Here is a 16,519-nt window from a genome sequence, read left to right as displayed (position 1 = left end):
TGGGCAGAAAGCAATTTTCCTATCTGTTAGGTTTCAAAGCTGGGACAATGGCTGAGGTGCCTAGTTAACAGATTAGGAGTACACCGGCCATAGGGCTCTCCCTGGAGTCCTTCAGCCTCTACCTGTTTCAGGGCTCTCCTGGCTGGCATACCCCACCCTCTACCTTAAACCCCCTGGCCGAGGGGGTGGGGCTGCTCTCCACTATATAATCCAACCACTTTGGTTACCTGCTTTCTTGGGCCTTCTGGCTGCTGCACCCGGTTCCCCTCTTTTCCCTCTTCCCTCTCCCCATGTGGCACAGCTCAAGGTCATGTCCACTCTGGACACTCCCAGATGCCCCTGCCTTAGGTCTGTCCTCATACGTATTTATAAGAAACCTTCTCCATCATTCCTAGCAGTAGTCATGTCCTCTACTCCCCCTTTTTCATTCAATATTCACTTTAATAAATGTTACATTCAGCCAAGACTCAGACCAATTCTCTGTTCTTGCCTTCATCAGCCCTCCTTGCTATTCTCTCAATATGGACTTTATTTTCTTCCTGTCATTTCATTTAAAAATTACTCAATGGGTCTCTCCTATTCTGTCTGGAAGGTGCCCTAGGAAAGGTATTCCTAATCTTAGGTTGCCTTACCCAAGTACCTGGGCAATTTCCCAGTTCTCTGTAACAGATGCTGTCGCTTGGCAGGGTACAGAAGAGCTAGGGATTACTATGGCTTCTTAGCTTGAGCTTTGCTTGAGAGCTGTTCTGTTCTGGGTCCCTTTGTGTCAATGCTGGTTGACACTATGAATCCTAAGTGCTCCAGGATTAATTAACGTACACAAATAAATAAAGGATGAAAATCAGGGCTAGAGCATAGCTCAGTGGTAGAGTACTTGTCCTGTGATCAATCTTTACTCTATACACTGTACACTGAGGTATATATAATACTTGTGGTCCAAGCTACCCATGAGGCCAAAGCAGGAGGATCACTGTGCCTAGGAATTCAAAACAAGCCTGAGTGACATCTCAAAAACAAGCAACCATTTCAGGAACAAAAGGCTAAATACCAAATGGTACCTGTAACAGGTGTCACAACTGTTTCATGGATGAGAATGATCCTCAAGATTCAGATAAAAAAAAATTCAAAAGACTCAAAAAGGCCATGGAAGAAAAAGCATCGAGGACGACGACCCCCCCCCCCAGACAGATCAAACCAGTGCACTGAGCTCAGTGCTGATGTCCCCTGCCAAGCCCCAGAGAAAGGCTGAAGGGGATGCTAAGGGAGGCAAAGCCAAGGTGAAGGCCAAGCCACCGAGAAGATCTACAAGGTTGTCTACTAAACCTGTTCCTCCAAAGCCAGAGCCCAAGCCTAAGATGGCCCCTGCAAAGAAGGGAGAGAAGCTACCCATGGAGAAGAAGGGGAAAGCCGACTCCAGTAAAGATGCGAATGAATGATCCTGCAGAAAATGGAGACGCCAAGACAGGCCAGGCACAGAAAGCTGAAGGTGCTGGAGATGCCAAGTGACATGTGTGCATTTTTGATCACTGTACTTTTAGTGACTGTACAGTTTGAAATACTATTTTTTAATCAAGTCTTATAAAAGTGCTGACTTTTTTTTTAAGCTGTATTGTTAGCACACAAAACACTTCATTGTTGGGGGTAAGGATCGTGTATCACTAACAAAATACCTCCCAAGCTGGACTGATAATGGTAATAACCTCTTTCCCTGATAATTTTGAAAGGCTCCTGTTGGTTCCCAGGCGAGACATCCTGGTCTTGACACAGGTGGCCACCATGGCACAAAATGCCTTGTGGTCTGGGAAAACTCTTTTATTTTTATATCCTCTTCCCCCTATACCATTAACATAGACTTAATTCCCTTAAAACTAGAGACCTGTTGGAACCTGATCCTGAAAATTGGTTTTCCAGTCTATTGGGTGGAGTGACTTCATGGAGTGTTCTACAAAGAACACTAGTTCCTTTTATAAAAGATTGTGGATCTTCAGATTGATAATTCTGCCATTTTCATTTCATTTGCTGAAAGTCAGGGTCAGCTTGTGAAAAGTTGTTAAACAACATCCTTAATGTGAAATGTCAGCCCTCACTCTAAGCTACTTCCCCTTTTCAAAACATTGAATGAAGACTTCATTGGCTTTCTGATTTTTCTATAGAGGCTTTCTGATTTTGGTAGTCTATACAAGAAGGGAATTTGGAAGCTCTTGTATACTGTTGATTGTCTGCCCGTGTCCTAACTGAAATACCATGATTGCTTATGAAAAGTTAATAAAGCTGGTTACAATTAGGATTGGGGGGGAAAAGACCATAAAGTTAGGTAAGAAGAGGGGAGCAGAGCAGTCCAGAGAATCAGAAGTACTATACCAAAGATACTAAGGAAGGAGAAACCAAAAAATATCACAGGAATAAACGAGGTGAGTTTGGCTGAAAGCTAAGGCTGGCATAGCTAACAGTAGGGGGAAAGGATACCAGAAGGGCCCTGTGTGGCAGCAGTGCCTAAGACAGGCCATTATGACACTAAGGGATGAGGAAGTACTAGCAGGGACACTTGTTAGGAACGCTCAACCACAGCTAATAAGAGTCCCAGTCAAAATGGTGTAAAACACCACATGCTTACACACACTCATTAAATCATAACATAATCTAGCCATGCGCCATCATGTTGTAGCAGCTGCATCTTTCCTATTATGCTAGTAAAAGAGTAACAGGATAAATGTCAAGGAGTTCCAATTAGCATGTTTTTGCTCATATTCAAGAACAAGAATAGGATGGACTCAAATCAGCCTCCTTCTTGGAGAGAGAAAGGCTTAAGAGCTCCCTACTAAGTGACAAGCTACTGGTAGTTGATTGATTCTAGAGATAACATTCAGTTTGTTTGGCTGTGTGTGTGGCCCCTGGTAGGATGACAATGCTCTAGAGAATGGTTCCACCCCCATGGGTATGGGTAGAACAAATTGAGCTTGTAGATTATTTTTTAAGAAGAAAGAGGAAATGAAGGATGTTAGCATGGGGTAGGAAATTAGGGTAGACTTGAGAGGTAGGGAGAGGAATGAGTGGTGAATATGATGAAAATACAGTGCAGTTATGTATGAAATTCTTGAAATACTAGGCATGACAGCACACCTCACCTCTCTAAACCTAACACCTGCAGAGCAAACAGGCAGATTCCTGGAGCATGATGACCAACCAATGAGGCAGAATGGGTAAACTCCAGGTTCAGCAAAAGATCCTCAATAATACAGAGTAACAGAGGTCAACCTCCCCAAAACTTAAGATGAAATGAATCTTCTCCTTGAATACATAAACTACCAAAAAACAAATCCAAAAATCTATATAGCCCAGTACCTATTTAAGAAATTGGATTTGCACTTAGAAAATATGCCAACAAAGAACACTCTTCACCAGGATGACTTCACTGCCAACTTGACTTACCATTCCAGGAGAAAACAATGACAGTTTTTTTCAATTTATTTCAGACTCTGTACTAGAAGAAAACATTCCCCAAAATTTTTCACAGGTCAAAAATTATCCTAATGTAGAAGCCAGAAAATTAAGTACCATAGTAAGAGAAATACATCCTATTATTCCTCATGAAGAGAGATGAAAAGGATCTTAGCAGTATGTGAGCAAACACTACACCACTGAAGGTGTCTGCGGTATCTAACAATCAGCCAATACAAATCACCATCACAGCCCTGCATAGGAATTAGTAATGATGAAACAGCACCTCAAGAGGCTCATGTCCAAAAACTAGAGTGAGCTAGAAACAGAACAGGCACCCTGTCACTAATGCGGCTGACAGCATATTTAATCATGAAAGGTGGATCACTCCCTCAAAACTAGAACAAGACACAGTGTACGGCTCCCACAGCTCTGCAGCAGCATCACGCCTGAAGTCTCAGTCAGCATAATAGCTGAAAGACATAAACTGTCACACACAGATTATAATACTATTCTTTGAGTGTATGAATTCAGCAAAGCTGCCAGACACAAGAACAATATATAAAAATCAACTGTGTTTCTAGGAATGATCTAGAATCTAACGGATTTGCTTGTTTTTCTCTTTTTGTAAAAGAATTATTTTATTTATTTTATGTATATATGAGTACACAATAGCTGTCTTCAGACACACCAGGAGAGTACATCAGATCCCATTACAGATGGTTGTGAGCCACCACAAGGTTACTGGGACTTGAACTCAGGACTTCTGGAAGAGCCGTCAGTGCTCTTAACCACTGAACCATCGGATGTCTCCAGCCTCACATGTTTTTCTTAAACATTTACCATTTACAGAGCTGGAGAGGTAGTTTGGTGGTTGAAGAGTATTTGTTGCACTTACAGAAGACCTGGGTTTGGTTCCCAGCACCTACATGTTCCAAAGGACCCAAGGTGACCAACTCAGGTACCATGAATGTGACATACATACATACATACACGCAGGCAAAACATTTATATAGATAAATCAGAATAAATCTTTTTAAAAATTAAGTATCATTCACAATAGCACCAGGCCATAAAATACTGATGTAAAAAGAGATCCAGAATCTGCACAGCAATAAGTGAAAATCTTAAGAGATCAAGGAACTCTTAAGATTGTAAGTAAGCGGAAAAGCCTGGAAACTGAGTGTTACTAAAATGCATCCACTGCTAACTACTAAGAGCCAGAGAATCCCTGAAGGGCTTATGACACACGTTAGCAAGCTGAGTCTAAGCCATGTATGGCCACACAAAGGAAGACCAACACAATGCTGTCAAAGGTGCCACAGCAACACAAGGAGACGGAATGGCCTTGCCAACACCCGAAGAGAGAACAAGACATCCATGTGTAAAGACTGCAACCTCAAGGAATATTTCAAGCTTTTATTAAAAAATGATGTCGTCGTCGACAGCGACGACAACGACAAAACCTTAACTCAGCTGGGTGGTGGTGGTTCACATTGTTAATTCCGGCACTTAGGAGACAGATACAGGTGGATCTCTGTAAATTCAAGGCCAACCCAGTCTACACGAAGCAAGTTCCTAAACAGCCAGGATTACACAGAGAAACTCTGTATTGGAAAAACAAAAACAAAACAAATAAACAAAACACATAAACTGATTCAAAATACAAAATATTCAAAATAAATATAACATCCCAACTCACAAAACTTCTGGAAGAAAACTCAAAGAGAAACCTTAGTTGACATAATTCTCCCACAGTGGGCCTTGACCATGCTGTATCCTCCATAGCATTTCATCCACAAGGCCCCCACAGACCCCTGCTGCCCTTGCCTGGGCGGCTCCACGCAGGAGGAGCCAGGCAGAGTGCCTGCTGTGGTGCTTTGAAAATGTACTCCAGAAAAGAGAGATGTGTTCTCAAGGTAAAATACTAATTCTGAAGACTTCATGTAAAAAAGGAATATAAAACATTTCCCTACTCATTTTTATACCAAGAACACGTTGAAAGAGTAATGTGCTGAACAACTGAGTTAAATAGAAGACCTTATATTTAACTTCAAATGTTTCTTTTCATTTGCTAAATTGTAGTTACTAAAACATTTAAATTTAAAATGTTGCCTTCCGCTATTTTTCCTTTAAAAATGTTTTAAAGTGTTTATTTTATGTACAGGAGTGACTGTCTGCATGTATGGCTGCGTCACTTGTGTGCTTGATGTCCCTGGAGGCCTGAAAATGGCAACAGATTCTCTGAAACTGGAGTTACAACCACTCTGTGAGTTCTGGGAATTGTACCTGGGTCCTCTGGAAGAGCAACCAGTGCTCCTAACCCCTGAGCCATCTCTCCAGCCCCTTTCACTCTGTTTCTATTAGACAGAGCTGCTGTAGGAAGTTAAGAATGCTAGTCATAGCAAAATAACCAAAACACAACAAGAAGTAAGATTTCAGAGGATATGTTAGTATCACTAGGTCAGTGGTTACCATAGCTTTTCATGTCCTAGATTTTTCTGCTGCATTAAAATAAATAAATTTATAAAGTTATTTTCCAAAGATTTCTGATTTTCCTTCCAACTATAAGTAAGAATTTGTATTCTATAACCAGGTAAGTAGGTTGAATTTCTAACTTCCTCCCTCATGTGGGGGACAACTACAGCTGGAAGAGGTTTGCCAGCTGAGAGTTTCAATAAAACTAGAATATCAAAATCAAGAAGAAAACAGAAATAATGACACTGGAGATCAGAGGGCAAGGCCCTTGAACACTCCCGGTAGGCACATTAGGTTGTGCAGCTTCCTCACAAGGATGGGAATTAACAATTTAAGAGTAACATCATCCGCCCAACTCTCCTGTGTGATAACTATTTCAGGCTACCACTGATGGTGGCTTAGGCATGAGTGACATGTACGAGGAAAAGAGAGATCATGACAACCAGGAGCTGTCTGGAAATAAAGTAGAGAAGATGCGAAGGAGGTAACAGACAGAGAACGCCAGTTTGCTAGTGGGGACAGGTGTCTGACTACTGGTGTCACATCCTACAGAACAGCAGCTCTCAACCTGCAGGACTTGATCCCTTTGGCGGTCACCCATCAGATATCCTGCATATTAGACACTGACATTATGATTCATAACAGCAGCCAGACTACAGTTCTGCAATAGCAACAACAATAATGTTATGGTTGGGGTCAGCACAGCATGAGGAGCTGTATTACAAGGTCACAGCATCAGGAAGGCTGAGAAGCAACGTGCTACAGCAATGGCAGAAAAGAGAAACCCAAGTGTGATACAGAAGTGGTAACTGAGTTTCCTGAGACACTTGCAAGAAAACATTTAGTTGGATGATCAGTGGAGTATACAGAGGCCTGGGCTCCTCTATTATTTGATGACCCTGCTTAAGTGCATGTGAATTAAAACAAAACAAAACAAAACATGTAAACACATCAGGGCTGAAGTAGAGCTTTGAGAAACTTGAAGCCTAGGCAGACAAGAAGCCTCCTACAAGAGACAAAGAAGGAAAAACAAAACCAGGGAATAAAAGAAGCCAAAGAAGAAAGCTTTTGGGGTGGGGAGGGGTTATTAATGACAAAAATAGCTGCGATATCAAGCTAAAAGAGCAAAACTTGTTCACAGATTTTAATGGCACTGTAGAGGTTTTGAGGATGAGTAAGCATGTATATCAGACGAGGGTGGCTTACATCAGGAAACACAGGGAGAATAATCAATATTGTCTGGGAAGGGGAAAGGCGAGACAGCAGGACCTAGATGTAAAACTGGGGTCCATGGAACTTTATTTGATTTACAGTTTAAGTTAGATGAATACCTGAATTTCTTTTAGGACTAAAAGATGGACTCTGACTCACATCAAGAAGCTTCAAAAATTATAAAAGGCTGAAATCTGAATGTCCTTAGAATATGGAGTGCAGGCAAACATACACGCCTCATACACCGGTGTCCCACACAGCCAGAAAGGAACCTCTTGAAAAGCTTCACCAGCTAAGTACGATGAACAACGGGTGCCATTCCTCTGTCAGCAACTGTGGCAGCAATGCTGCTATCCTAACCAGAGCACACCTCTAGTGTGGTTCTGGCTGTGGTTTCTGCCAGGAGCTGCCTCACATAGTCCTCCCATTGTATGAGAGTCATTCTGCTGTAGCCTTGCTAACAATTCTGAAAGATTCCTACCTTCATGCAATAAATTTGCTTTTTTTTCTTTCTTTGAGACAGGGTCTCAGGTATCCCAATCTGGCCTCAAATGTACTCTATAGCTAAGGATGACCTTGAACTTCTGATCCTCCTGCATCCTACTCCTGAGTGCTGGGGTGATAGGAGTGTGCCATATTTGACACTGGATATAGAACCTAAGGCTTCATGCATGCTAAACATGCATTCTACTAACTGAGCTCCAGCCTTATCCCAGTAAATACACTTTTAGCTTATATAGGACAGTCAGTGTCTGTTGTTCCACCTATGACATCTGACTGCTCAAGTAACTATAACAAAAGATAATATACAGTGGAAATGGGTGCTAAGACATGAGGTTTAAAACTGTGATACAGTATCATTAAGCAAGTAGAGGCAGGACTACTGAAGTACTTCTGTTTTGTTTTGTTTTGTTTTAAACAGCCTCTCAATCTCTCTGTCTCTCTCTGTCTCGGTCTCACTCTGTGTGTGTGGTGGGGGGGGGGGTGTCTAGCTCTATTCTGAATCTTCTTACCTCTGCCTCTTAAGTACTGGGACCATGAATATGGGCCAACATGATAGGATTTAAATACTTTCTGAAGGAAAGGTGAAGAATAGGGTAAGATACTTTGTCACTGGTCTATCAATTCATTGTCTCCTCTAATCTTTGAAATGAACATCAATTTTACTGAGTTGAAAGACTCCCTCTTAAAAATTCATTAAGAACCAAAAAAAAAGAAAGCAAGAGAAAAAAGTAATAAGACAGAGATTTTAAAAAGGTATATGTGAATCTTCTGTTTATAAGAACAAACAAAAATACACTGAAAACAAAGAATTCTTAGAACTCAATTACAGGATGATGATGCAACCATAAGATGATCAATTACCTGAACAGGCACCTCACCCAAAATATGCACAAATTGCTGAAAAGATGCCCATGATCTACTGGAAAATCAAATTAACATCACTCCCATGAGAATGGCCATAAAGAAAGTAAGAGACAATTTCAAGTGTCAGCCAGGGTGTGAAAGAGCTGTATCCCTCCATCATAAACAAACAAGGAGTGCTAGCAAGGATGCAGAAAAATCTGGCAACACCCAAACACAAAGACAGACAAGTGACAACACAGACAGATTGTAGCCATCCACCATTCATGAGAAAATAGTCCCAGCATTAAGAGGCAGAGGCAGGTGGATCTCTGAGTCCCAGGCCACCTGGTATCCACAGTGAGCCCCAAGACAGCCAGAGTACATAGAGAGATCCTGTCTCAAAATATGGAAAATAAAATAAAGAAACTTTTTAGTTTCTTAAAAAGCTAAACATAAATTAACATTCAAACTAAAACTACCACTCTTAGGTACCCACCCAAGAGAAATGAAAACATAACAGAACTGTGGGCAGATGTCATATAATCAGTATTTTTAATACCCTTAAATTACCCATCAACTACTGAGCAAGCACATTTATAAACAATGGAAATGTTAAGCAATAAAAAGGAAAGGTATAGTAACACCTGTTACAACATGAACTTCAACAATTTATATTAAATCAAAGGGATAAGACACAAAAGACCACAAGCTATCCACTGTTGGTTTAATGTATTGGGAACTAAGAATGTAGTTCAGTGATAATGTGCTTATATGTTTAAGATCTGGGTTCAGTCTCCATCATGGAAGAATGGAGGAAGGAGGGGAAAAGGGAGAAAGAGGGAGAAGGAAGTGAGAAGGAAAAAGGGAAGGCAAGAATATAAAAATACAAGTCAGAAGTGGTAACACACATCTATAATTCCAATAATCAGTTGATAGAGACAAGAGGAATTATAATTAAAAGGCAGCCTGAAATATACATAGCTAGATATTGTCTTTAAATAACAGATTAGAAAAAAAGAATACCTTGGTAAAAGGCAAAAAACTAGCTGATGGTGTTCAAAATACAAAGGTCTAAATGAAGGTAACACAAAGAAACAAAAATCATATAAGTTGGCTTGGGCTTAAAATAGAGTTGTCAAATAGGATATAAGGCCAGCTAGCAGCACCCTCTGAAGCACACAATCAAAGGACTTATTTCAGGACAAGAATAAGTTCTTAGCACTGAGATTTCATCCCAAGAACCAGGAAAAGAAGTAACTAACTATATAAACACCCAGGAAAGCAACTAGCTAGCAGAAGACCAAAGCAGGAACAAAATACCTTGAAGGTTAAGGTTTCTCTTTGTAGCAAAGAATAAGTTCCTGTTTGTCCAGGGTTAAGTTCTTGCAAGTTAAAGTTTCTATCTGTAATTAAGAGTAAGTTCCTGTTCCTTAGAGCTAGGTAAACTACAAAACTTGGTTTTTACTGCACATTAACCTCGGGACTCCATTTCAGATTCCCTTCCCTTTGTTCCTTCCCAGTTCTTTCCCTTCCATTGCACCATTCTAACAATGGAAATAGCCAACCCTCTGGAGAACACCTTATCTCTCTGATAAAAGGGAGCTCAAGAGGAAGGCAGGGGCTGCTCTCTAAAATCCTCACTTAGGGAAAGGCTGGGCTGTCCCAGGTGTACCCAAAATACTGCTATCTTCAATTGGACAATCATGGATTTGGTCTTTCTCCTCACAATTTTCAGGTTTAACATTAGAACTCAGAATACAAATGATTTAATAACCTCTAAGGTAGATGAGGCTCTTGGCTACTTCAAATAATCAAAGATTCTCTAACATTCTTATCAAAAACAAAGAACAATACATTTTTTAGAGATAACGGGCAACTTCACGGTCCCTTTTCCTCCCTGATGCCCTCATGAGTCCTATCAATCTGGGGCAAAGCATTACACTTGTAATTTAATGTTACTCTATGCTTATAGAGGGCTTTGTTTGTTTTGTCCTTGGAGGTGGAGGGGTAGGGATGTGCTCATCAGGTAAGAAAAAGACTTACAGTGAACTTATTTTGAGAACAATTTACAACCACATTTCAGCTTTTTAACCTACTCATAAACTCCTGGTTGACCTCCATTTAATAATCGTACTATCTAGGTACTCTTCCTAAAACAACTGACATGGGAAGCTGCGTGCACTGGTTAATCCTGATTTTCTTTTTTTGGGGGGGGGAGGGGTTGGATTTGTTTTTTTTTTCCAAGACAGGGTTTCTCTGTATAGCCCTGGCTGTCCTGGAACTCACTCACTCTGTAAACCAGGCTGGCCTCGAACTCAAAAATCCACCTGCCTCTGCCTCCCAGAGTGCTGGAATTACAGGCGTGTGCTACCACCATCTGGCTTAATCCTGATTTTCAAATGAACTAGAGTAGGAATCAGCTAATTTGGAACCCACTGGGTACACCTGTGAGGCACTTTCTTGATAAGATTATCTGAAGCAATCATCTAACCTGTAGCTTCTGCAACCCTTCAACAATATTAGAACCAACTTCAGGCCTCCAAGACAGAATGAAAATCAGCAGCTCCCCAGAATTCTCCAAGGCTCTGGCATAAGACTGGTACTGCTGAGGCACCTAACCTCATGGACTGAGCAGCAGATGGCTTCTCAGCCTCTCCACTCCAGCCTGACTTCAAGTCATGTTGAACTACCTAGACTGGCCTATGCTATGAAAGCTATCTAAAATCCATGTTAATATACACATATTCATTCCATCAGTTGTTCCTTTGGAGAACCCTGACTTACACAAAACAAGCACCTCATAAATTCCCCTGTGTGCCAAGGGTAGGCTGACTTCTTTATACCACAAGGTCCCAGCTGACCTTGAAATGGTGGGACATAAATATATATTGTCTAAGCTGGCAAAATATGAATTGGAATACTTGTTTCTATAAAAAGTATATTAGAAAAATAAAAGGTTAAATGTTTTGATACAATTTAAGGTAGTTTACTAAAAAAAGAAAAGTAAATATAAGACTACTATAAAAGACTTGGGGAAGTTAGGCATTAAAGTATGACTCAGATTGTGTCTTTAGGATCTTCCTTCATTTTAGGGCTGAAGAGATGGCTCAGGGGTTAGGGGCAGTGCAGCTCTTAAAAAGGACCCAGATTCAATATCCAGCACTTACCTGGCAGATAACAACTGTCTTAAACTCTAGTTCCAGGGGACCCAACACCCTCTTCTAACCTCTGTAGGTTCTGAATGCACTTAGTACACAGACATATATGCAGGCATACACATAAAATAAAAATGTAAAAAAAAAAAAAAAAAAAAAGGATTTTCTTCCATTAAAAAAAAAAAACCTCAAACTTGACATCATAAATGTTGTATGGTATATATGACAAATTGATTGATATTCAGAGCCAATCATGCACTCCAGTAATAGCACACTGTGGCCCAAGATCACATTTTTTTGACTCTGATACAACTGTTTGTTTGGATGGAGAGATACTGTTTGCCCACCTTTACTCTGGTAGTGACGAACAAAATGGCCCACTGCCAAAATGACAAGCACTGTCTACTATTCAAGTTGAGAGCTACAGCTCTGGGTCAGTTAGTGTGAACAAACAACCATATATTTCTATTAAAATAAAATATTTGGGGAATCACTTTTTAATGATTTTTGCTACATTAACTCTGTTTTCATTCCCTGACCACTCTTGTTCAAATAAAGTCATTAAAGACAACTTTTGACCACTCACCAGGAAGCCAGAGCACAGTCACTCCACAAGTGAACTGCCCAGGAAGACAGTCTTACTTGATTTTCAGGATTCTCATCTTTTCCTTATCTTTTTCTGGCATAAAGACAAAGGCACAGGATTACCAGGTTAGGCCTAAGAAGCAAAGGGTGTAAAAACAAAGGGTTGAAGAAGAACAGGAGAAGCAAGCCCCAGCAGGCAGGAGGCACAAGGACACTTGTTAACCCTCCCAGTGAAGGCCACTGCACCAGATGACATTTCGGAAGCTTTAAAGTTCACTAGCAAGCAGACAGGCAGAGTATATGATTGTTCAGTTACTTATGATGTCCAAAAATTTAGAAATTAAGAAAAGAAAATGGAAATAGGTCTGTATGTGAAGAAATACAGTAACCCATCAGCTATTGCTAGACACTGAAAACAGATTTGAAAAATTAAGAAATGAGAACCACAAAGGCTTCAGTCAGCAGGAGAATCAAATCCAATACTCAGGATAGGAGTCCCTTCAGATACAAGGCATGGACGCTAAACCACTAAAAATCCAATGTTCCTTAAAAGTAAATACAAAAAGTTAGGATCATAAATAAGTCTGTAAGCAAGGCTTAGGAGTAATGAACTTGCATGAGTGTGTCAAGATGCACTGGAAAATGGAAGGAAGGATTTAACTGGGTTTTATTAGATAAGATCCTAACTGGTAAGAAAAGGATATACAGATGTGTAACATGGCAAATAGTAGGAGGGGAAATATTAAAAACATGGGAGGAAGGAAAACTCACTTAAATGTATCGCAGAAAAATATATGTAGGGATAAGAGAATAAGATGCTATTCAAGGAGGAAAGGAAATATTAGGAGCTTTAAGAAGCACAGAAGTCAAAAATTAACAAAATTATCAAAAGCACAATGTGAACTCAGATAGAGTCCATACATACATGACTAGCCCCAATGAAAATCATTTTGAGGGTGCTGACAGGCAGGAAGGCTATTTGTATGCTGCAATGATCTCAATAAGTATTTATGTGGAATGTGATTAAGTCCTACACATAAAGAAAATTAAGAAGAGAATAAACATACAAAATATTAGCTGGAAAGGGATTGCCTGCACTAGGAGGCATCCTAAGGGTTACGGAGGACATGCAGATCCTGGGAACAGAAGCCCAGAACCACTAGTAATGAAGTGCTGTTTTAATCTCTGCCAAACACTATCGCAAGCACAGTGCAGATGCTAATAAGCCAAAGAATTCTATTAGATTGATACTATTTTAAGTACATTTACTTATTATTTCACATGCATGTGTGCATACACATGCACATGTGAAGGTCAGAAGCCAACTTTCAGAAGTCTCTCCTTTCACCATGTGTTTGCTGGAGATCACACTCAGGTTGTCAAGCTTGGAGGCAAGAACCTTGACCGCTGAGCCATTTTACTGGCCCCAAACAGATACTGTTATTTACCTTAGCTTATAAATGGAGATACTGCAACACATGGAAGTTTATACAAAGAGTGAGTTGTAAAGATTAGAGGTACATCAGAACAATCCAGCCCCAAAGTCCAAGTTTCTCAGCAGCTCAACGGTCTGGAAATAATAAAGACTGAGAACAGTGACATACATTAAAGGGGGAGGGGCTAAGGAAGTAATTTTAGAAGGCAAAATTTCAAGAGGCCTGATATTCTAAAGGCTTTATCGCGTGCACACACACACACACACACACACACACACACACACACGACTACCTCAGATCCAAGTATTATACTATCTGCATTTTCCAATGTTTATGGATGAGTCACATTCTTAAACTCATCCCAGATTCTAAAAATCTGGAGGCAGCACTCAGGGAAATAATGTTTTAATACTCTTTCTGGGCAATACTTCTGCATAAAAGCTGAGGTCCCCTTCCACCGGTGTAGCCCATTTGCTTACAAAACTTTGCTTTAGCTCCTGTCCTTTATCACTGGACTGGATTCTTCTTAGCTGACTATGCTTGATTTGTGTTTATATCTAAAATTCCTAGGCTGACTTCTAATCATCTAAACTTGGATGTAGAGTTTTCAGTATTGAAATTCATATTAACCACAATATTGAGAGAAGAACTTTCAAAAAAAGCTCTGGTTCCTTTCCTAGGTATTATGATTCTTCTGTTAAATGTAACAAACAGTTGGTGGATACTATGCCGAACAGACATGCCAACTCTTCCCCTGCTGAATCTCCACAGAACACGACAGTTTATATGGTAGATTTACTAACTCAAGTCCTGACTGTTGCTTCTAAAGCAGTAGGCAGAAATGTACTGGCTTTGTTTGACCTATCACAAAAGCTTATCTTTCCCCTTTATTTGATGAATAACGTTGTTTTACCTCCATGTATGTCTGTGTACCACATGCATGCAGAATCCACGGAGGCTAGAAAAGGACATCAAATGCTGAAATGGAGTTTCAGATGGTGAGCCATGTCAGTGCTGAGAATTTAACTCAGGTCCTCTGCAAAAAAGCAGCCAGCACTCATTTTTTAATATCTTATGAATGTTTTGTCTGATGTATGTCTATGTACCACATGTGTATAGGGCCTGAGGAGGCCAGAAGAAAGTCTCAGTCCCTTGGGGCTGAAGTTATAGACAATTGTGAGCTGCCATGTAGATCCTAGAAATTGAACCCAGGTCCTCTCAAAAAACAGCTAGTGCTCTAAACCCCTGAACTATCTCTCCACTCACAAGGGATTTTATAAGGAAATGGCTGTCAATTTATAGAAGGCAAAATCACCTAACATTCCCTTTGGACTTGATGAGAAAACAAAGAAAGAGCTGCTTTAACTAAAGCTACATCTACAGGAATATTCTGTCATCTTTCTGGCTTGTCAGAGATGACTAGGATTAAAAAAAAAAAAAACAAGGCTAAAGTACAATGTGGTTCTTTTGCCATTTCTTATAAATTTGAAGAAAAGAGTAAATAAAGGCAAAGAATTCATTTCTGCATCACCAAGTAGCACTCTGCAAACATTCTTAGACTTGATGCCTGTAAATGCCCCCCATTCAATCCCATCAAGGAACCTCACACACACACAAGACCCAAGAACACACTTACAGATGATTTCCTCTGGTGTTCTACTCGCTCTTACCTCACAGAGTAAGGACAGACAAGAAACTCACTGTCAGTGCATTCACATTCCTGCCTTGTCAACAGAACAAAAAGAAACACTACCACCACTAAGAGGTAAGCTTTAGTTGAAGAATCAGTTCCAATAGCACCATGGTAAACCACACCCACCTATAATACACAAGTCAGTGTAATGGGAAAAGGAGACGACAGAACTCAGCAAGGCAGACAGAAGCAGAAGGGGGAAGTGAGCTAGGAAACCATATTCCAGACTAGGCGGTGGAGACCAGCTTCTAAGATTCCCAGCAATGTTCTTCATTTAAGGGCTAGTTTCCTCTGACTTCTACCCATGCACCCTGGAAAGTGTATATGTAAGTGCATGTATGCACACACATACACATACACTCAAATTTTCTTAAAAACATCTAGTTTCAATCCTAAACAGCTATACCCTTATATTTTTTCTTTGGAGCCAAATAATTCCTAATTAAAACATTATTTATTTAGTTATTTTAGAGTGTATACCAAAAAAAAAGAAAGAAAGAAAGAAAGAAAGAAAGAAAGAAAGAAAGAAAGAAAGAAAGAAAGAAAGAAAGAGCGAGCTGAAACCAGATAAATACAAGGAGGAAAAAAAAGTATCAGGAAGAAACTGAAACCTCGGGTAGCTAAAAGCCTTGCATGGCTGCATCTGACTTACCAGGCAGCTCCACTGATATTTATCTTATTCTTGCCAATGAAACAACTTTCAAGTTCATTCTTTGGGGTTTTTTTCCAAAGCAAATTATCAATGCCAACAATTAAAAATACCTCAAATTTCAAAGACAAAAAAAAAAATCACATGGCCTATCTTGTGTTAATATCACAGAGCTGTGACATTTAAAAATCCTCTAAATAACACATCTAAAGATAAGCAGCCCAGTAACTAAGCTTTAACCTGATGCATCTTTCTGGGACCCAAACTAAGGGTAGCAGTACCTAAACTTCTCTCTCCTTTATTCTTTAAATTTTTATTTATTTCTCCATAAATAATTTCAAAAGTACTTTCTTTGAAGATTATTTCCTTCTAAGTCCAAAAGAAGACTGACAGGAGCTCCACTCTATCTGGCAGGTCTGCACTAACTCGGAGACCAACATGGCACCAAATAGTGTAATTTGGTCATCTAATACAGACTTTCTGCTTTGGTGAGAAATGTATCAGCTCGGTGTAGTGGCAAGCACCT

General features: G+C 40.1%; 1 protein-coding gene and 1 pseudogene across 14 annotated transcripts in view; one reads left to right on the top strand and one right to left on the bottom strand.

Annotated features, from left to right (window-relative positions):
• Window positions 1-16,519, bottom strand: part of Hmbox1 (homeobox containing 1) — a 133,465-nt gene that overhangs the window by 109,753 nt on the left and 7,193 nt on the right. The window contains exon 2 of one of the 14 annotated variants that reach the window (XM_052191185.1): window positions 12,217-12,309. The exons of the other annotated variants lie outside the window; for them this stretch is intronic. The gene's annotated coding sequence lies outside the window, so the exon portion shown is untranslated. The remainder of the gene's footprint in view (window positions 1-12,216; window positions 12,310-16,519) is intronic. 14 annotated transcript variants of the gene reach the window in all.
• On the top strand, window positions 1,218-1,524 carry LOC127690693 (non-histone chromosomal protein HMG-17-like; annotated as a pseudogene).

This window comes from Apodemus sylvaticus, chromosome 8 (genome assembly GCF_947179515.1).
Source record: "Apodemus sylvaticus chromosome 8, mApoSyl1.1, whole genome shotgun sequence".
NCBI classification, from domain to species: Eukaryota; Metazoa; Chordata; class Mammalia; order Rodentia; family Muridae; genus Apodemus; species Apodemus sylvaticus.
This window is presented reverse-complemented; position numbering and strand designations above follow the sequence as displayed.